The following is a 21,918-nucleotide window of genomic DNA, read 5'->3' on the forward strand; positions in this document are numbered from 1 at the left end:
TTTTCCATATGACAACTCATTCTTAATAGAATCTTATCTATTGATAATAATGTTGATATGGTCCATCCAATATGGAAACATTTCCATATTTTCCAATACTGTACTTCCAACTACTCACAAGCGACCAATCCCTAACGAATCTTTGGATTGTCATTTGATAGTTGTTTAATTATCTTAGTCAAAACCGATTCTTGTCCTTTTTCCCTCTAAATGCGCTAGACATTTGGAAAATTTTAGAATGGTAAAATATTATAGCCTATGCAATCGATCCTATACCCGAAGCTTATGGGACACAATGCATAATGTCTTACATAAAGATTTGATACTTCATCAATCTTCTGCCATAATATTTTATTTGCTATGTTCTCAAAATTCGAATTGTGAAGAGGAATGCCGTAATCATAATCGAAATTTTTGAGAGCACACTATGTACCTTTGACTAAATTTATTAACATTTCTCAACCTAAGCCTTTAGATTTGAAATGAAGCATAATATTTTCTCCCTTAATTATAGCAAAACAACTTTTCAACTCTTACAACTTTGCAAAGTGTGACTCTTGTTTTCTATAATTAATACTATCCTTAATAATCATACAATCATAACATTTATGCTCCCACTATCATGATGATTATTATAAACATAACCCTTGTGCTCCCACTAGCTTTGACATGTATTCAGAAACCAGCTTAACTTCTAGAAAATCAATACTTAGTGCTTTGATAATCTTTTATCATGGCTTCTTGAACTTATACACCTTTGCCTTAGATAGTTCATATGTGTGTCCAAACAATTGCCAAACCTCACAATTCAAATTATGGGAAGGGCTACCGTAACCATAATTGAATTCGAGAATGCAATTTTACAATCACTATCTTCTTAAAATCTTTCTTAGTGAAAGCATTTCCTCACAATCATTTTCATGAAGGAGGAAATCTTATGACACTTAGATTTAAACGGTGTATTTTCCCCTATCCATGTGAATTTGTCAAAACCAAAGGTTACGACAAATTCAAACTCATATGGATCGAACTTTCTTAATCTCGATTTCTTGCCTCATTGATTAAGGCGCCTTGCCTTTTATGCGTTCAAAATGAGATCTCATAGAACTCACATGCATAATTAACTCAATTGGAACAGCACAGAAACAAAATAATGTCAACACGATAGGTTGTAAACCTCAACTCGTGTGTTAGTGATGATCGATAAGGTTTATTTGATTTGTTCTTGAAACCTTTCAAGACCATTTAAGACTCCCGCTGACTCCTTGACATATAAGATTCTCTTGTAAATAAACATTTCTTGACAGACAAATATTCAAGAGTTAGTGTAGTTTTTATCAAAACACTTCATAAATTGGTCCTAGTTGGTCTTTGTCTTATCCAAGACATCACAACTTTCCACATTTGATGAATGTTATAAACCTTCTTAATACTTTTGACTCTATGTCACAATCTTAATGCTAAGACTTGTTTTGGAACGAAGTATGATTGACTTCTTGATTTAACCATTTCTTCAATTTTTGAATCCTCTTCTTAGACATGCAATTGTACTAAGACACTCTTAGAGGATCAATTGAGATATGGTTCTTAATCATTAAGACCTATCATAGAGCATAAAAGGTACTCTCCCTTCTTCTTAGAATGGAGAAACTTTTATCTTTCTGCCTACTTGATTCTTCTTATTCGTTCTGCTATTGATTTAAACTTTTTCAATCAATTCCGAATTATACCTAATCTTATAAGTATAATCATATTTACTAAACCTTTAGTAAATCATGACGAACATTTTGTTACTCTTATGGTGGACTTGATCAACACACAACTTGGTGTACTCGATCTCCTAGTCCTTCACTTGACACTTTGTCAATGAATTAGTCAAATTTCCAAATATGAAATTTCTCATTCATCGTGCAACCAAGTCGTGTAATTCCAAGTTTCTGTCCAATTGAAACTTGGGCGATGAGAAACTCTCCCTATTTGGTAAATTCTCGACATTTCCATAATTAACATAAATAAGAATCATATCCATTCTTTGTAGAAATATGCAAACATCAATTTTCATAACGATTTCATTGCAAGGAATTAAACAAATAAATAAGTCAAATCAAAATTTATTTTATTCATAAAAGCAGCGGAAAACGTTTGTCCTTACAATGCAAAATCCATTGAAAACTATGTATTTCAAAAACAAAATTTCTAACAACTCTATCATAACTATCTAAGCTCAAAATCTAATCTTCAAGTCCATGCGATCAAGATCCATTTCTTGTGATTAGATTCATCTTTCTCTTTCATCAAGCTTCCTTTCTTTTCACCGATCCTACAAAACATTCAAATGCAATCTTATCACATCATGTATTAAGAATCAATGAATAGGAACTTAACGAAGTTAGATAGTGGATTTTACCTGAAGCGCAACCATACTCTTTGACTCTCCCATCTTCTGGACTCTTCAGGCTCCGTGGGCAGACTTGTATCCAACGCCCTTTCTTTTGGCAGCAAACGCAGGTCGGTTCTCCTAGAACGTCCTCGGAAGCATGGTCGGTTGACTTTCGCAACAAATACACTCCATTGCTTCACCAAATCATTTCTGATTCAGCAGCAATGAGCATGTAAGTTAGGTTAATGAGGTTGTCATCATGATCCATCATATAATACTTTCTTTTGAACGCATTATATGATTCAGGAAGTGACTGCAAAACCCAATTCACAGCCAACTCATCCGGGAATGACACACCTAACATTATCAACCTATCAATGTGTGATTTCATTCCTAGAACGTGGGCACACACGGGTTTACCATCTTCATGTTTCATTTCCAATAGGGCTTTAGTGATATTGAACCTTTCAATTCTTCGATCTTATGGGTTAGGGAGAACAATTGGAGGAGGAGGAGGAGGAAGTGAAGCATGATTTCTTGTTCCTCGATCGAATCGTGCAATACCATCTTCATGTGGAATGCTTGTTCCACGGGATTTGGGAAGACCATAGTTGTCGAACTTTGACATCTACAAAACGGGAGAAAACGAATTCAAGTTAGTTGATTGATTGAGTCCTTAGTAAATCACCCAAATGAGATACTAAGTCTAGGACCCAACACAATGTTCTACAACTCGGGAGAGGGATGCCGTAACCCAAATTGCAGAACATTTGAAGGTAAGTGAAGGACGATTCACTAATTTCCACCATGAAAAACGAAAAAGAAATTTAAGTTTTAAATCTATGAAAACTCCTAGATCCTATGAGATTCATTGAACATTTCAATGGCATGTTTAAATCTCGATATGCCCCTCTTGTTTGTGACTGGGATGCTGAGGATCACAAAGCGGGTGTGAATAACCATGCAAACTACATGGTGCCCCCACATGTTACAGTCACCTATTCGATGTGCCGGTAAACCACACACGCTCCACCGAACTATGACAAACATTGAGTCACCCTTTGCTACCTTTGCTTAGAACCATTTAGTGTGCCGGTAAACCACACACGCTCCACTCACGTCTTTGCAAGGGCAAAGTGTAATTTCATGGAATTGCATCAATTCACTTTTGCCTAAGTAACTAAGATTGGGAATTTGTAAAACATTTAGTTACTTTTGTAATTCGTTAAACTTATAATGGAAGGTTTCGTCCTATCCTACCCGTTCGGCTAACGACCCTCCAGTAGTCAAGAGTGCGGTGGGTAAGAGTGGATACCCATTCAATCGCCATTTTATAGGCAATTTCCTTAAACACCCTTATAGACCAGCTTCGTGAATGAGGCCTACTAACGGTAAGACCAACTTTTACTCATACATATATATATAATGTTAGACTTTTAATGTTATATATAGTGTAGGGTGTATTTTACACTCTTAAAATATTAGGTGGTCAAATTTAACAATTATACTTTTAATTCAATTAAATTGTAAACCAAAACTTTATGGATTTATTAAACCTCTTTTAATTATACACCTTAATTAATTAATAAAACCATAAGGGTGTGATTTGAATCTTTTTCAAAACAATACTAGGGTTTTAGAATTTAACATTCCTAATTAAACTTTTAATCAACTTTTAAATTCCAAAACTTTAGGGCAAGTTTTGAAACATTTCAAAATATTAGGGTTTAGAATTTAATATACATCAAAATTAATATATTAATCAAAATTTAAATTCCAAAACTTGAGGGCAAGTTTTGAAACCATTTTCAAAACATTAGGGTTTCAACTATTTAAATTTCAAAACATCAAAACTTTTGAGGTCAAATTTAAACTATAAAACCTAAAGGGGGAAATATGGAACATTTCATAACACAAGGATCAAATAAAAACTAATATAAATTAACATTTAATCACATAATTATCCATATTTGATTTATTTAATGATTTCTTGCAAAACAATTTACCAATTTAATCAAAATAATCAAAATAATTAATCAATTATCACATAAGGAAACAAATATTTTATTAATTGATAAATATCTTCAATTAGATCAAGAATATACTCATATATATCAAAAAATCGGATTTATATTGATCTACTATGATAAGGCAAGTATCCTCAAGCAAAAACAGCAAGAAATCCCGGTTTTCCCTCTTACTGACCAACCGACTCAGGCATGGAGTCGTCGAGTCAGGCATGGAGTCGTCGAGTTAGCATGAACTCGGCGAGTTCATCTATAGACTCGGCGAGTTCAGCAAGCAGAACAACAAAAAACGAATTTTTTCAACATACAAGGCATCAATACAATAGAAACCAATCTAGTCTCTGATACCACTGGTGGGTTTTGGCCATAAGAACATCCTATGTGCTCATACAAACCCCAATGCTTGGATCTAGGTTTCTCTATTATACATGCAAGTTATCCAAGACAATAAACCCTAATTCTAGCATACAAGTAATCATATTAACACAAGAATGAGTTTAATATATTACCTTGATTGTTATGTAGCAATAACAATCCAATTCCTCCTTGTATTGACTTTAGAAAGCTTAGAGTCACAAATGTCACTCCTCTAATGGTTCACAAACACCAAGAGCAAGAGGATGAAGAGGAGAGATGAAGGAGGCTGCCCTAAAACGTGTGAAACCCTAGAAGGATGCTTGTCCACGTTTTTGGGTCATAAGGGATCTATATAAAGGAGGCTATTAGGGTTATCTTAACAAGGAAACCCTAATTTGGATGCTTAAGCCCTAAGCAACCCATGGACTCCTTTCTTTAAGGCCTTGGACGATTTCTCATGGATTTCCCCATAGAATTTGTCCACTCCTTAATATAAGCCAATCCATAGCCCAAATTGCAATTATCTTATAATTAAAATTCCAGTCCCTTAAGTTTAATTAATCTCTTTTAGTCACAAAACTAATTACCAATTAATTATTGACTAATATTAATTAAACAACATGATTTCTCCTTTAATATATTATTCTCATAATATATTAATAAATCATATTTAATCCTTTCTCTCCATAATTCATCCTATCAAGTTGCTTTGATGAAGGCAACCCAAAAGGACCATGCACTATTGGGTCAAGTACATACCAAAATAGTTATGGACTTAGACACTAATCCAACAAAAACACCTCACGAGATGTGGACTAGAAAAGTTCCCAATCTAGACCACATCAAGATTTTGGGTTGTAAGGCTTTTGTGAGACGCGAGACTCACGATAAGCTTGAACCCCGAAGCGAAAGATGTATTTTCATCGGCTATCCACAGAAATCCTTTGGCTACATCTTCTACAGACCCAGTGATAATATGGTCTTTGTAGCAAGAAGAGGATTCTTTCGAGAGAGAGAATTCATGATTCAAGGAGACAGTGGGAGGCAAATTGACCTTGAGGAACTTCAAGAGTCAAGTGATGAAGGAACCTCAAACCCTAGCCCTCAACCTGAGGAGGAAACTCCTGTTGAGACAACTAAAGAATCTATACCTCTGAGGTGTTCTACCAGAGTTAGGAATGCACCTGAGCATTATTATGGGTTCCATATTACTACGGAAGGTGAGACACTTATCAGTGATAACACACTGGTAAATCTCGATAAGCCTAACAGCTACACGGAAGCCATGGCAGGCCCTGAGGCTGCTAAATGGAAAGAGGCTATGGATAGCGAGATACAGTCCATCTATGACAATCAAGTTTGGAACTTGGTTGACAATGCACCTGATCGTAAGGTAGTTGGGTGCAAACGGATCTTCAAGAAGAAGACCGACATGGATGGTAATGTACACATTTATAAGGCACGACTGGTTGCAAAGGGTTATTCTCAAACTCCGGGAGTTGATTATGATGAGACCTTTTCACCAGTGGCCAAGATTAAGTCTATTAGGGTTCTGTTAGCCATTTCTACATTTCATGACTATGAACTATGGAAAATGGATGTCAACCAGAAGGTTTTGTCAGTACAGAGTACCCCAATAGAGTGTGTAAACTCGAGAAATCCGTTTATGGATTGAAACAGACACCTCATAGATGGAATCTTTGCTTTGATGAGAAAGTCAAAGAATTTGGCTTTTCAAGGAGTGAAGATGAATCGTGCACTACTAGAAAAACAGCCTTTTACGACGCTCATTGCGCGTCGTAAACGGCTCAGACGACGCACAAATGCACGTCAAGGAAGGCCCTGTCATAAAGAGAGACGACGCGCATTTACGACGCTCATTTACGACGCGCATTTACGACGCGCATTTACAACGCGCGTTTACGACACGCAATGCGCATCAAGAAAGGCCTTGTCATAAAGGAAGACGACACACATTCACGTGTCGTAACCTTACGACACGCGTGTTAATGACACGCAATGTGTATCAAGAAAGCCCCCGTCAAGAAAGGCCATGTCATAAATGAAGATGACACACATTTTTGCGTATCGTAATTTTAAATTTTTTTTTTTAAAAAAAATATTTATTGATTTACTTATTTTCATATTAAATTTGCATTTCATGTCTCATAATGGAAAATAAAATACCATATACAAATAATACAATGCATTGCACAAAAGGTAATGTTATACAAATAATCATTCTAATAGTAGACAAATGTAATACATCAAATGTGAAAAAGATGAAAGTCATCAACTAATAATAGTTGAACTACAAGAACTTGTTGCCCACCTTCACAACATCCGAGCTACTTTGCTTGACATTATGCACATAAACAAGACCTACACATGGCAAATCGGTAACTTAACATGCAATACAATAAAGAAATATGTTTAAAAATTTTCTATTGTTTTGAACACCTACATGACCAGCAAGCTTTTTTATACTTGGTAACTTAACATGCAATACAATAAAAAAATATGTTTAAAAATTTTCTATTGTTTTGAACACCTACATGATCAGCAAGCTTTTTTATACTCTGTAACTTAACATGCAATACAATAAAGAAATATGTTTAAAAAATGCGTATAAATGTCAAAAAACAAGATAGGAGCCAATCATTCTATGACACAAGGAAAATATCCCTAGAGAACTATGAAAAAAATATGAAACAAATGAATGAAAGTGCATTGCTATTTCTTTAATACTTGCTGCATAGAGTAAGATTCGGCCATCATCCATATTTTTGAAGGACATTGATGTCTCGCTATGTTGCACATACTAAAAATAAAAAAGAACAAAATTGAGTGACATATGGACTTATCTAGCTTACTGAAATAGACATACAAAAGATTTTTCTGTACTAGCTTGCTGAAATAGACATACAAAAGATATCAGGAAAAGACCAAAATGCCCTTGTGTGAAAGTAGCTGTAAAATAAAATTGGTAATTTTTTTAATCAGCCTAACAAGAATTAAGGCAACTGCTATGCAAGATCTAACACGACAGAGAAGTTACTTACCAGAATTTCATGATATACAAATGTACGAAGAGCCTCCCCTGTCACAGCCTTAATCTCAGGCCTAAATTACTTGACTGAATCCAGATAAGAAAAATAAACATGCCGATGGTTTGGCTGCGGACACTCTGCTCCAAATTCTTGAACATAGATACCAAAAAGACACACTTCTACACCTTCAATTTTCTGAAACAACAGAACCACCTAAAACAACAAAGCCTAGTTTAGGGATTCACATACCAGAACCAAAAGATAGTGCCAGCGTATATAACTGGGTAATTTTTTAGAGTATAATATATTGTATAGGAAGAAATGTAGGGAAAGATGCTATAATAAACAAATCAACGAAAGTAGTACGGTTGAAATACCTTAGACTTATACCCAAAATCCATAGGGTAATTTTCCTCTTGAAAGATCTCAAGAAATTGTTGCTTGACTTCCAACTTCTTGTCCACAGAAGAGACCACTCTGACAACAAATGCTTCTGCTCCAGGAACCTAATAATAAACAAAATGTAAGATACATACTTTATTGTTCATTCATAATGTATGGTATGGAGTTCTATTTTTTTTTTTTTTTTGGGGGGGGGGGATTATAACATCACCTCATCATAAGTTTTCCCATAGAACCTTGTGCGCTCTAGTCTTTCCTGCTTCAGTTTTCCAAACAACCTGCTCTCTATGTGATCACTGAGTATGGTTCAAGGTAAATCTTTTGCTCCAAGTACAACACTCTGTGGTAGAGGCATCTCCTCCAAGTATAGGCAGGGTTCAAAACTCATCTTTTCAACTACACATAGTTGACATGAGTTCTCACTCATCGAGTGTTCTAGAGCTTGATTCTTTTCTACTTTTTCTTTGCTCTGTATAAAATGAGAGATTAAAAAACAAACACAAAACAAAACACACCTCCATAAATTAAAATACAGAATCTAACCTGGCCAACCCACTGCCTGAGGCCTCTTATATGTTCACGAACCTGCTCTGGTGTACTTTAAACATATAATATTATAATACATGTACTTTAAACATATAATATTATAATACATGGCAAGCTTTATATTCATAATAATTAATGAGTTATAAACATATAATAGATTAAATAAAACACCTGAATATATGTTCTACAGTTTCTTAATTGACTTGAGCAAGTGACTCATATACATGATGCCCACTTGAAATTCCAAGAATACCCTTAATTTCTTCAAACCAAGGGGGTTGATAGGCCTCATCCAAACACAATGTTCATTTAGCTTTCTCTAACAATGGTGGTGCCTCCATAAAGAAATGCAAAGTACAACAGTTTGTTATGTTAATGTCACGTTTTGGAAATAAATAATGTTTGAACTAAAAATGCTGAATGTTAGGTGGATATACTCACCATATCAAGATCCAAGCATTGCATAAAGACCAACTATATCCTCATCAACAACAATGTTGATGTTGGGATCCACAGACACAATATTACCTCGTTCATAGCAAGCCAATGAGTTCATTCAAGCCAACAGGTTACAAATAAAAAACCATAAGTGCATACGACAAATGTAAAGCACGCAGTTATATATTGTTGTTCTAAAGATGTAAAGTGGAATACTTTCTTTACCTCTCATGAGGAGAAGAGCAGTTGTAATTGCAATTCCAGCAGATAAAGTTGGGTGTTCTCTTATAGTTGTAAGTTGATCTATTAAGACACAAAAGTATGAGAGAAAACTAATCCAAGAAATATCAACTTATCAAGCCTCTAAAATAAGGCATCACTATTGATTTTTTATCATGAAATAAATGTTTGGTAGTTGTAAAAAAGAAAAATTCACCTTTAATCTTACTAAACACCAAATCTTCATAATTCCTATACTGTGTTGTGTATTGAACTACATGATCCTGGAAATGAACATGAAAAGTAAGACTTGCCAGTGTCTTATAAGAAATTGAGGTGCGATGTTAACTGATAATCACATAGAACAAACTAGAAGGGTAATAAAGTTAACAATCAGAGAGCATAAATGAAGGAGAAATAACTAATTTGGCTCCAACTTATGCTGCATAAAACTTATATTCTTGAGAAGAATTGCCAGTGTCTTACATTAAATTCATATTCTAAGGGGACAATTCTGATAATCTAGTTGAGTATTTAAGTAGTATGCTGAAAAGAGCTTCTAATGTGCACCATCTTCAGATATGAATCCCATTTCATCTGTTGTTGTCATAGAAACAAATCATTAAAAACATCAAAAAAGATATATGAAATATTAGAAAACCAATCGAATTCTTCTGGAATTAGGGTTCTAATATTCTGATCATAGGAAAACAGTTCATCAATTTGACCAGATCAAGGTAGCCTCAATTTCATGCTTTATATTTCATAAACCATATCAGTAAGAAGAAAGTGATAATATTCAATTAAAAATGAAACAAGAACCAAAAAAAGTTAAAAACAAAGAATGAAAGAGAGACGAAGGAGACAGTCCCAAATCTATTAGGTATAAACAACTCTTTTTTTGTTGATTGGTTTAATTGAGGCAATCCATCAAACACTTGGTATGCATTTTGAATAAAGAGAAACCATGAGACAGCTATTATCACTTACATACTTCCAACTTACAATCCACTCCATCAAAAACAATCATGTTAGAAATTAAAAGAAATAGATTAGATGGTATGTAATCAGATTTAACAAGACTAATTTATTATATCATGAACAAAGTCAAACAATCTTGATATGAATAAATGGAATAAATATTACCTAGCATAAATAATCCCGATGTGGTTCATATGTTTGACCATTTTCATAATGAAATATTTGCATAGCTTCTCCATTTTCAATAGGTAGAAATGTCCAAGCAGTAATCCTTGATTCAATTCCAGCAACAACTTTATCCTTTAAATCAAAGATCAAACATTACATATATTGTTTAGAATTATTCATTGATGTTACATATGTTTCGGTTTGATTATGAACAGGATCACAGATGAATTGGTTTACCTGAGCTTTGTTGAGAAACTGTCTCCAATTGGGGACCATTGATGCCTGATCCTTGTTTGTCTTGATCCACATTCTCGCTTCCATGTTGTAAATCATCTATCTTCTAGACTATGGTCTCGTCAGATTCATCATTTTCTAGGTAAACGATTCCATCTCCTTCTCCTTGCTTCCCTTTACCAACATCCTCACTTACTAGCGGTAAATCCTATGTGACCTTATCTCCACCCGCGTCTGGTTCACCGCCCTAATTTATCGCGTTATTCACATCACCTACTACAGAATTCTCCAAAGCGACTTCCACCATGATCATTGATTCGGAAGAAACAGCAAGAGATGTAGTTGAATCACCATCAATTTTATCAGATTTTTTGCACCTTATAGCCGTCTTTAGAGGAGGCATGTCTGATTTGTATATGACCCAACTTCAATGACTTGTTTGACGGGACGAGGGTTAGGGTTCTTGTAGCTATTAAAGGTGATGAAAGTACCGATCGATCAACACAGAGAGAGAGAGAGAAAGAAAGAGAGAGAGAGAGAGAGAGAGAGAGAGAGAGAGAGAGAGAGAGATAAAGGAGGCATGTCTGATTTGGTAACTTTTTTGAAGATGACTATTGTTTAGGGCTATCAGTAGCACCGTCGACTCTGCTACCACACTGTAATAAACCAATTGCCTTTGAAGGCCCTTCATCATCTTGCACTGCCCTTACTTCCTCCAGTGAGAATTTCGAACTCGACAAGGAAAGGCAATTAGTCGCCAAAGAGATTTTTGTTGAAATCGGACCTAGGGCTTGTAAGTACAACAAACAATCACAAGAAACCTTCATTGTCGGCGAGGTGGGTGATTGAAGAGAGATTTTAAATGGAAGAGAAAGTGGAGATGGAAGTGAACGAGAGATGGAGACGGAACCAAACCTAAATCGATGGCGGGTTTTCAACTTTTCTAATTTTTGGGGAATTCCTTTTCCCGCTACTAAAAATGAAGATGTGCGCGTTTCATTAAAAAAATATATAAAACGACATGATTTCACGACGCCCATTTTGTGATAGGTGCCTTCCGTGTTTTTTTTTTGTAACACTAATTTTAGGGCACGTAAAAATGCACGTCTTAAATCTTTCACATTTTGGGAGATCTAACATTATTTTTAGGGCACCCACTTTTGCTTATCGTAAAACAGCGTGTGTCATGGTTTGTGCGTCATTAAAGGGTGTTTTTCTAGTAGTAGTGTGTTTATATCAAGGCTAGTGGGAGCATAGTTAGCTTTTTGGTACTGTATGTGGATGACATACTACTCATAAGAAATGACATCCCAACCCTACAAGAAGTAAAGTCCTGGCTTGGGAAGTGTTTCTCTATGAAGGACCTTAGTGAAGCTGCCTATATCCTAGGGATAAGGATTTTGAGACACAGGAGTAAAAGACTAATTGGACTTAGTCAAAGCACCTATGTGGACAAAGTGTTGAAAAGATTCAACATGCATAACTCTAAGAAAGGTGAGTTACCCATTCATAGTAACGCCAGATTGAGTAAGACACAAAGCCCTAGTACAGAGGCTGAGATAGCAGAATTGAGTCGAATATCTTATGCTTCAGTTGTAGGATTGATCATGTATGTTATGACATGTACTCGACCTGATGTAGCCTTTGCTTTGAGCATGGTTAGCAGGTATCAGGGAAACCCTGGCAAGGAACACTGGACTGCGGTAAAGAATATCCTCAAGTACCTACGAAGGACTAAGGACTGGGTCCTTACCCTTGGTGGGAGTGATGACTTGAGAGCTGTAGGGTACAGTGATGCTAGCTTTCAGACTGACAGGGATAATTTCCGCTCTCAGTCGGGCTAGGTCTTTACCCTAAACGGAGGGGCAATTACATGGAAAAGTTCCAAGCAGGATATAGTGGCTGATTCCACTTGTGAATCAGAGTATATAGCAGCAAGTGAGGCTGGAAAGGAGGCTATATGGCTAAAGAACTTCATTGGAGATCTTGGATTTGTACCAGCCATAAAGGAGCCAATGGATATTTTTCTGTGAAAGCAATAGTGCGGTTGCCTTAGCCAAGGAACAAGAGATCATGGGAGATCCAGACACATTGATAGGAAATATCACTTCATTACACATCGAATAGAAGAAGGAATCCTCGTGGCAAAGAGGGTATCATCAGATGAGAACCCAACAGATCCCCTCATGAAGGGACTGACTCGGGCTAAGCATCTCTAGCATGCTCGGAGCATAGGGCTGAAAGATGATATTAGTTTTAGTAGTTAGATAATCTCGAAATTTGTAAAATGTAATTGACATTTGATGATAAATAAAAGCTGTTATTTATGAGTAAAGTGTTGTTATCACTTGTCAATCGTTTACTATATTTCTTTTGCGTGTTTTGACTTCCAGAATAATTATGTTTGGTATAACATATTATTTAAACCTCCACAGTCGGTTATATGTTGGAAGTAGGTATGAATCAAGACTCTCATGACTGGTTGCAGAGGTCTAAGGTGTTGGACATGACTACAACAATCATGAGTGCTCATAAGTTCTGAGCATTGGATTCAACCCAGCTCACTGGAATCACTTCATGGAATTTATCTCGAGTGATCGTGAGACAGTAATATCATATAAGTCTTCAAACCTAGAGATATGATTTGTTACTTATGAGTTGGTTATGCATTGATTGTACGAAAACGCATTGGTAACTCGATGTTATAAAACGTGCCTTTGTGTATAATTCAATGAGTGGTAGAACAAACATATGAGTCAAAGTTTATCTGTTTCTTCTAGGATTAGAAGCGATATCTGGGCCCCTCGATGATTTTGTTTTGACCTATGTACCGGGCCCGATCAGAACTAAATTGATGTGCTCAGTTAAGTTCTATGTCAAATAAATCGGAAATCGGGAAATAAATGTTGGACAATAAGTAAGACCATGTTCCATGTATTTTTCCGGCTGATATCTAGAACAGAGGATTACATGATCACTTATCTAAAATGGCGCGTTCTAGTTCAACAGAGTTTAAAGAGCTATGACTGCTGATCGGTTCCTGAAGTCATACTTGCAACTATAGTTATTAGACTTATCCAAGTGGGAGACTGTTAGATATAGTGTCTAAGTCCATAACTGTATTTGGTATGTACTTGATCCGACCCGGCATGGTCCATTTGGGTTGCACTTCGCCCAAACAATTTATGGATAATCTTTGGAGAATAGTATAAGTTATGATTTATTAATATATTATAAGTTCTAATATATTAATATAAGATTCTATTATTTAATTAGTGTTGATCTATAATTAATCTAGGATTAATTTAAAGATCAAAAACATTACTAATTAAATATGGGCTCTTATATTTATATAGTGTGGGCTAATGCTTATTTGGAATGGGCTAGGCTTGCATGGAAAGTCCATGGAAAGTCCATGGATAATCCATGGAGCTTTAACCCATGGATCTCATGGAAATGAAGAGACATGGGTATTAGGGTTTACATGGATGTAAACATAATCCACCACACTATATAAAGAAGGCCTTGGTTCTTGAAATCACACTAGTTGAGGTGAGTAAAGCAAGAGGACCAATTTCAAGATAGTTGTGACTATTCTCTCAAAGTTCCAAGTTTGTGGTGATTTGTGATTTCCATTTGAGACATCCACACTATTGGTGCTAGGCTCTAAAACTCCAAGCAATCAAATACAACTACAAGGTAAGTAATTCTACTAGCTTTATTTGATTCATGTTCCCCATGCCATGCTTGATAGGATATGAACCTTGGAAAAAAATAATTATTTGCATGTATCTTAGACAAACATAGATCCAAGGTTTGTTAGGGTTGCATGTACACTTAGGAAGTGTAAGAATGCTCAAAACCCATCAATAAGTCGTCGGCTATCGGTAACGAACTTCGATACCTGCCCGATCACCCGCTCCATTTTGCGGTTCTCCAGTGTCACGGCCTCCGCCTGGGCCCCTCGAATGGTGTCCCACACCAGAGTCATCACTGTCAATCTCATGCAAACATCTCGAAGCGGTGCGCTCTCCGCCCTACGGCTCAGGGCATTGGCTACAACATTAGTCTTGTCCGGGTGGTATAGGATCTCGCAGTCGTAATCCTTTACCACATCCAACCATCTCCTCTGGCGCATATTCAGGTTGGGCTGATCTGTCAAGTACTTCAAGCTATTGTGGTCCATGTATATGGTACACCGAACCCCATACAGATAGTGAAGCCAGATCTTGAGAGCGAACACCACCACCCCCAACTCCAGATCATGGGTGGGATACCTCGTCTCATGTGGCTTCAGCTGCCTCGATGTGTATGCTATCACATGCCCCCTTTGCATCAGCACTGCACCCAACCCCGATATTGATGCGTCACAATACACCACAAAATCCTCCATCCCCTCCGGGAATGCTAGCACCGGGGCTTTGCACAATCTCTGACGAAGTGTCTCAAACGAGGTCTGCTGCTCCGGACCACATGAAAAAGCAACACCCTTCCGGGTCAACTTGGTGAGAGGCATGGTGATCTTGAAAAAATCCCGAATAAATCTCCGATAATAGCCGGCCAAACCTAGGAAACTTCTAATCTCGATGGGTGATCTCGACAACTCCCATCTCATAACCGCCTCAATCTTGGCCGGATCGACCAATATCCCATCCTGGTTAACGAGGTGCCCCAATAACTGGACCTCTCATAACCAAAAATCGCACTTGCTGAATTTGGCGAAAAGCCTCTCCGACCTCAATACCCCGAGAATCTCCCTCAGGTGCTCCTCATGTTGCTCTCTAGATCTTGAGTACACCAAAATATCATCAATGAATATGATCACCGACCGATCCAGCATCGGCCGGCACACCTAGTTCATGAGGTCCATGAATGATGCCGGTGCATTGGTGAGCCCAAAAGGCATCACCACGAACTTGTAATGCCCATAACGAGTTCTGAATGCCGTCTTCTGGATATCTTCATCCCGAACCCTTATCTGGTGATATCCCGACCTCAAGTCTATCTTGGATAGCCAAGACGCTCACTGCAACTGATCGAACAGATCGTCGATCCTCGGTAACGGATAACGTTTCTTGACCGTCAACTTGTTCAACTCTCGGTAATCAACGCAAATCCGGTGTGAACCATCCTTTTTCTTGACAAAAAGGATCGGTGCTCCCCAAGGTGAGCTACTCGGTCTGATAAACCCCTTCCCCTGCAGCTCCTGAAGCTGTGAGGAAACTCCTGCAGCTCCTGAAGTTGCGAGGATAACTCATGCATCTCTGGTGGCGCAATGCGGTAGGGCGCCTTGGCGATAGGTGCTGCCCCTGGTACCAAATCAATACGGAACTCTACTTGCCTCTCGGGAGGCACACCAGGCAATTCCTCAGGAAAGACATCCAGGAACTCGAACACTATCAGGACCTCATCAATCGAACTTGGCCTCCCAGCGGCCACTCGCGTTTCCATCACATAGGCCACAAACCCACTAGAGCATTGCTGTAGACTCTGCCTCGCCCTAGCAGCCGAACAAAATGCTGACTCGGGACGGGTACCCTCGCCGTACACAGTAAGTACTCCCTCACTAGGGTCTCGTATCGTCACCAACTGACGCTCGCAATATATAATAGCTCCAAATTGGCTCAAACAATCCATGCCCACTATGACACATACGTCCCCCATCGCAATCGAGAACCCTACACAAAAGATCTCAAGCCTACATCCTCGAATCACCTCTGTGGCATACACCACTCGCTTGTTAGCTATATAAACCCGCAAAGGTCGACTCAATGCCTCTCGACAAATATATGATGACTAAAAGCTAACGACACAAAAGATCGACTCGCTCCCGAGTCAAATAACACCAAGGCAGGCACAAAATTCAAAAGAAAAGTACCTACGTATATCATAATATAAGAATAATATCTCAGACTCAAAATAAATAGAGGGAAAAAATACATACCAGCCACAACGTCGGGTGCTGCGCGGACCTCCTCTACTATTAACTGGAAGGCTCTCCCGCGAGCCTTCGACGCCTCGGCCTTTACTGGTCGAACCTCGATAGCCCTAGCAGCAGGCGCAGATACCTACGCTGATCCCTGATGCAGCTGAGGGCACTCGGCATTCCGATGGCCGTTCTAGTTGCAATTGAAGCAAACCGAAAATCCCTTAGGGCAATCCCTCGCGGTATCCTCCTTATTCCCACACTTGTAACATACCCCCGCTCTGCACATCCCCTCATGACTTTTGCCGCATTTCCCACAAGTACGGCCCTTCGCACCCCCAGATCTAGAATCAGCGGGCTTTTCCCGCTTGGCTGCCGGCTGAGACTGTGCCGGCCGCAGATCCTTTCCCAGAGACTCTGCCTCCTCCCTCGCCTGAGTCTCCAGCTCGATCTCCTTCTTCCATACATTTGCCTGGAGTTCGGCAAATGTCCGGTATGTCGAGTTCGCCATGAACTCTCAAATATCTCTCCTCATAATACTCAGATACCGGCTCATACGCGCCTGCTCAGTAGACACCTGCTCAAGGAAAAACATCGCCCTCTCATGAAACTTCCGGGTAATCACAGTAACTAAATCAATACCCTGCTTGAGGGTCAAAAACTCCTGAGCCAGTCATTCCCTTTCCATAGGGGGAACGTACTCATCGCGAAACATGGTGGTGTACCTTTCCCAGATCACCGCAGTAAGCTCAGCTGGGGTGAAATCTACTGATACAAACTTCCACCAATCCTTCTCCCCCAGGCGAAGCTGGTTCAGCGCGAACCGCACCCTCAAATGCTCCGGACACGAACAAGCATAAAAACATCCCTCAACATCTGCAATTCACCTCATCGCCGCGATCGGATCCTACGTGCCATCGAACTCTGGTGCCTTCGTGTTGCTAAACTCCCGATACAACAACGAATCACCTCCCTACGGTCTCGCAGCAGCGACGGCTGTGGTGGCCGCAGCAACAGCAACATCAGTGAGCGCCGCATACCTCTCATCAAAAGTCTCAATCAGCGTGGTCTTGATAGACCCAACCATCTCAGGTATCTCAATTCGTATGGTCGCAGCCACTTCCTCATGAATCAACCGACGGATCTCCTCGTCGCTGACACTGCTGCTCCCAGGTATGTGTCGTGTCCCAACCATGGTGTCTCTAAATATAATATAAAAACATCAGAGACTCGCTCGAGTATACTAGCACTCAATAACGCAACCCTACTCACCCCCTGGTATCCTAAGGATTCTTACTTGGACTGCTCACTGATTTGGTGTCTTCAGTAGTACGGGCCATATACTACTGACCACACCGCATCAGTATTCACCCCAAGTCCTCCTCCTTGGATCGCAGATCACAAGTACTCTACTCTCACTATGCATCGACTACCTTCCGGTAGACCCCCCATAAGCTCCTTACTATTACCTATTTACTCTCAAGGCATCTCATAGCAGCAGTATTCTCCTAGGCTAAGGCATCACAAATCAGGCCACTCTAGTCCTAATATGAACACCTGGCCTACTCTAGCATGCATAACATAACATATCATATCTCATAACACGTCATGTAAGGGTATTGTGGGGATTCACCGTACGGGCGCTGGCTGACCGTACACACTGCTCCGCTCTGGTTGTCTCAAAATCTCTTGCTATTTTAGAAAAAATTAGTTTTATTGTTTGAAAGTTTTCTCAAATCCTCAGTTTGAGTTTAGATACGCCCGAAGGGGCATCCCAGTCCCTCAAACCAAGGCTCTGATACCAACTTGTAACGATATAAATTTTCAAAAAAAAAATTCATTTTTCAACAACCAAATTTATATTTAAACATTCTCAAAACATGTGTTCCACAGCAGTTATCAAAATAATACATATCCCAAGATCACAAATAAAATCTCCTGACTGTGTGTACGGATCACGACAGTGCCTTTCCGCAGTCCTCGCTAGTACCTGAAACACATAACACAACAAGTGTAAGCATAAATGCTTAGTGAGTTCCCCAAAATACCGCATACAACACATACGCCACTCAAGGCTATAGTACGACCTTCCGGACGATGTGTCTCAACGGGACACTCCAGTCCCGTAGCTCGTTGGACCCTCTGGTCCGGTCATAGATCGTTGGGCCCTCTGGCCCGACTTAAATCGTTGGACCCTCCGGTCCGGTCTGTATCGTTGGACCCTCCGGTCCGGTCTATACAATCATATAACATACTCATATCACATAGCGCATAAACTCATTCATAGCACATCATATCATACATAGCACATAGGACCCTCCGGTCAACACATAAATACCACTCTAGGTGACGTATAGTGAGAAGACTCACCTCGGGTAACTCGGTAACTCTGAAATCTCGGACTCTGTGAGATAGGATCTAGCCTCCGCCTAATCATTTGAAATAAACACTCGGCATCAACACATTTCCAAAGGCTAGACCACTCCCTCCCTTAGCACTCTCAGGAGGGTAAAAGACCATTTTACCCTTCAAATGGCTCAAATACCCTTAAGTTGACCACACCCTAAAAGCCAACAAAAGTCAACCCTCTGGGTTACGTTGCGCGTGCCAAACATGTACGCTGGGCATACCCCTTACGCTGCGCGTACTGGGATTACGCCCAGCGTAAGTCCCAGTGCAGCTACTTTGTGGATTTTTGTCTTAAACGGTTAAGACATGAACTCATATTCTAGATCTGACTTCTCTAGGGTTACTTACTCCATAAAGTTGAAACCTTTAAGCCTTTGCATGTCTGTAAAGGTCACCCATCACTCAAAACACCTTTCCTCTTTCCATGATAAGTCCATAACTCATGCATAACTCAATATCAACGACCAATATTGGATTTTTATGAATCCTCATCACATAATACACTGGGAAAGGCCAGATCTAAGCTTATGGAGACTCTTTGCACATAAAGCCTCCACCTTTGAACCAAAAACCCTAAAAATGGGTCCATAAAGCAAAACTCATGAAAGGCAAGGAATGCTTTGAGCTCTTTACCTCAGAAAGAAGCTCCAACCTCTATAGAACTCGGATCTACTCTTGCTCTCCAACTTCTAGCTCCAACAATGGCTTCCTCTTCTCCTTCTTCACCTTAAAAAGACACCTTCAAGCTCAAGAACACACACACAAGCTTAATACGGGTTTTCTACTCTCTTAGGGCTCACTTATTGAAGTATGGTGGTAGGAGCATAGGGCTTAACGTTCCTTTTATAGTGCACAAGCCATAATTAGGGTTTGCATCTGGGAGTCCGTGTCCAAAATAAGTGTGCGAGTACGCCTCATTGTGCCCAGCGTACTCATAAGTCCAATATTTCAACTTAAGGGACTTATCTTGAAAACTTGCAAAAATAGAAGGGTTAAATAGCTTACCTTAGTTTCAAGATGTTACATATCAACAATCTCTGTCAAACCTATTGTATCTACTCTATCGTCTGAAGCACTATCTCAGTGCTGCTCATCACTCGGTGCCATACCTTTCCCCAACAAATAGGAGTCCAACACCTTCTCCCATATAATAACTCAAAGGGAGGCATACCAATGCTCGAATGGTGGTTGTTGTTATAGGAAAACTCAGCCAAAGGCAGATATGTGTCCCAACTCCCTCCGAAGTCCAACACACATGCCTGAAGCATGTCCTCGAGTATCTAAATCGTCCGCTCATTCTGTCCGCCCGTCTGTGGGTGGTAAGCGGTACTGAAATGCAGCCTAGTACCCAACTCCTCATGGAACTTATTCTAGAACCAGGAAGTGAAATACACATCTCGATCCGACACAATCGAGCTCGGTACACTATGCCGCAATACCATCTCCCTCACATACACCTCTGCCAACCTCTTTGCGGAAGAGCTCTCACTGATAGCAAGAAAATGAGCGCTCTTTGTCAGTCGGTCGACGATCACCCAAATTGCATTGATACCTCTTGCAGTCCTCGACAATTTGGTGATAAAATCCATGGAAATCTATTCCCACCTTCACTGGGGAACCTCAAGCGGCTGCAAATTGCCATGTGGACACTGGTGTTCGGCCTTAACCCTGCGACAGGTCAAGCACCTCTCTACAAACCACGCCACATCCCTCTTCATACAGGGCCACCAATAATCTCTTTTCAGGTCCACATACATCTTAGTAACCCCGGGATGGATCGAAAACCTCGACCTGTGCGCCTCCTCCATCAAAATGACACGTGCCCCACCCTCAAATGGCACCTAAATCCAGCCCTAGAAGGTCATAAGCCCCCGGCTATCGACAATGAACTCAGATATCTGACCAATCACCCACTCCCGCTTACGGTTCTCCGATCTCATGGCCTCCACCTTGGCCTCCCGAATGGTATCCAACATCGGAGTCATCATTGTCAACCTCATACAAACATCTCGCAAAGGGGCACTCTCTGCCCTACGACTCAAGGCATCGGCTACCATGTTAGCCTTGACCGGGGGGTACAGGATCTCACACTCATAATCCTTTACCACGTCCAACCATCTCCTCTGATGCATGTTCAGTTTGGGCTGATCCATCAGATACTTCAATCTCTTGTGGTCCGTGTATATGGTACACCGAACCTCACACAAATAGTGACGCCAGATATTGAGGGCGAACACCATAGCCCCTAACTCCAGATCGTGAGTATGATACCTCGTCTCATGAGGCTTCAGCTGCCTCGATGGGTATGCTATCACGAGAGTATGATACCTCGTCTCATGGGGCTTCGCACAATCTCTAGCGAAGTGTCTCGATGGAGCGGGCCCCAACTGAAATCCACGCCCTTCCGGGTCAGCCTAGTGAGAGGAACAACATTCCTGGAGAAATCCTGGACGAATCTCCAATAATATCCGGCCAACCCCAGGAAACTCCTGATCTCCGAAGGGGATCTCGACACCTCCCAACTCATCACCGCCTCAATCTTGGCCGGATCGACCAATATCCCATTTTGGTTGACGAGGTGTCTTAAAAGCTGTACCTCCCATAACCAGAAGTCGCACTTGGAGAATTTGGCGTAAAGCCTCTCCGATCTCAGAACTCTGAGGATCTCCCTCAAATGCTCCTCATGCTGCTCTTTGGACCTCGAATACACCAATATATCATCAATTAACATGATCACCGAACGATCCAACATCGGCCTGCACACCCTGTTCATGAGAACCA

Source organism: Lactuca sativa, chromosome 1 (genome assembly GCF_002870075.4).
Source record: "Lactuca sativa cultivar Salinas chromosome 1, Lsat_Salinas_v11, whole genome shotgun sequence".
NCBI lineage: Eukaryota > Viridiplantae > Streptophyta > Magnoliopsida > Asterales > Asteraceae > Lactuca > Lactuca sativa.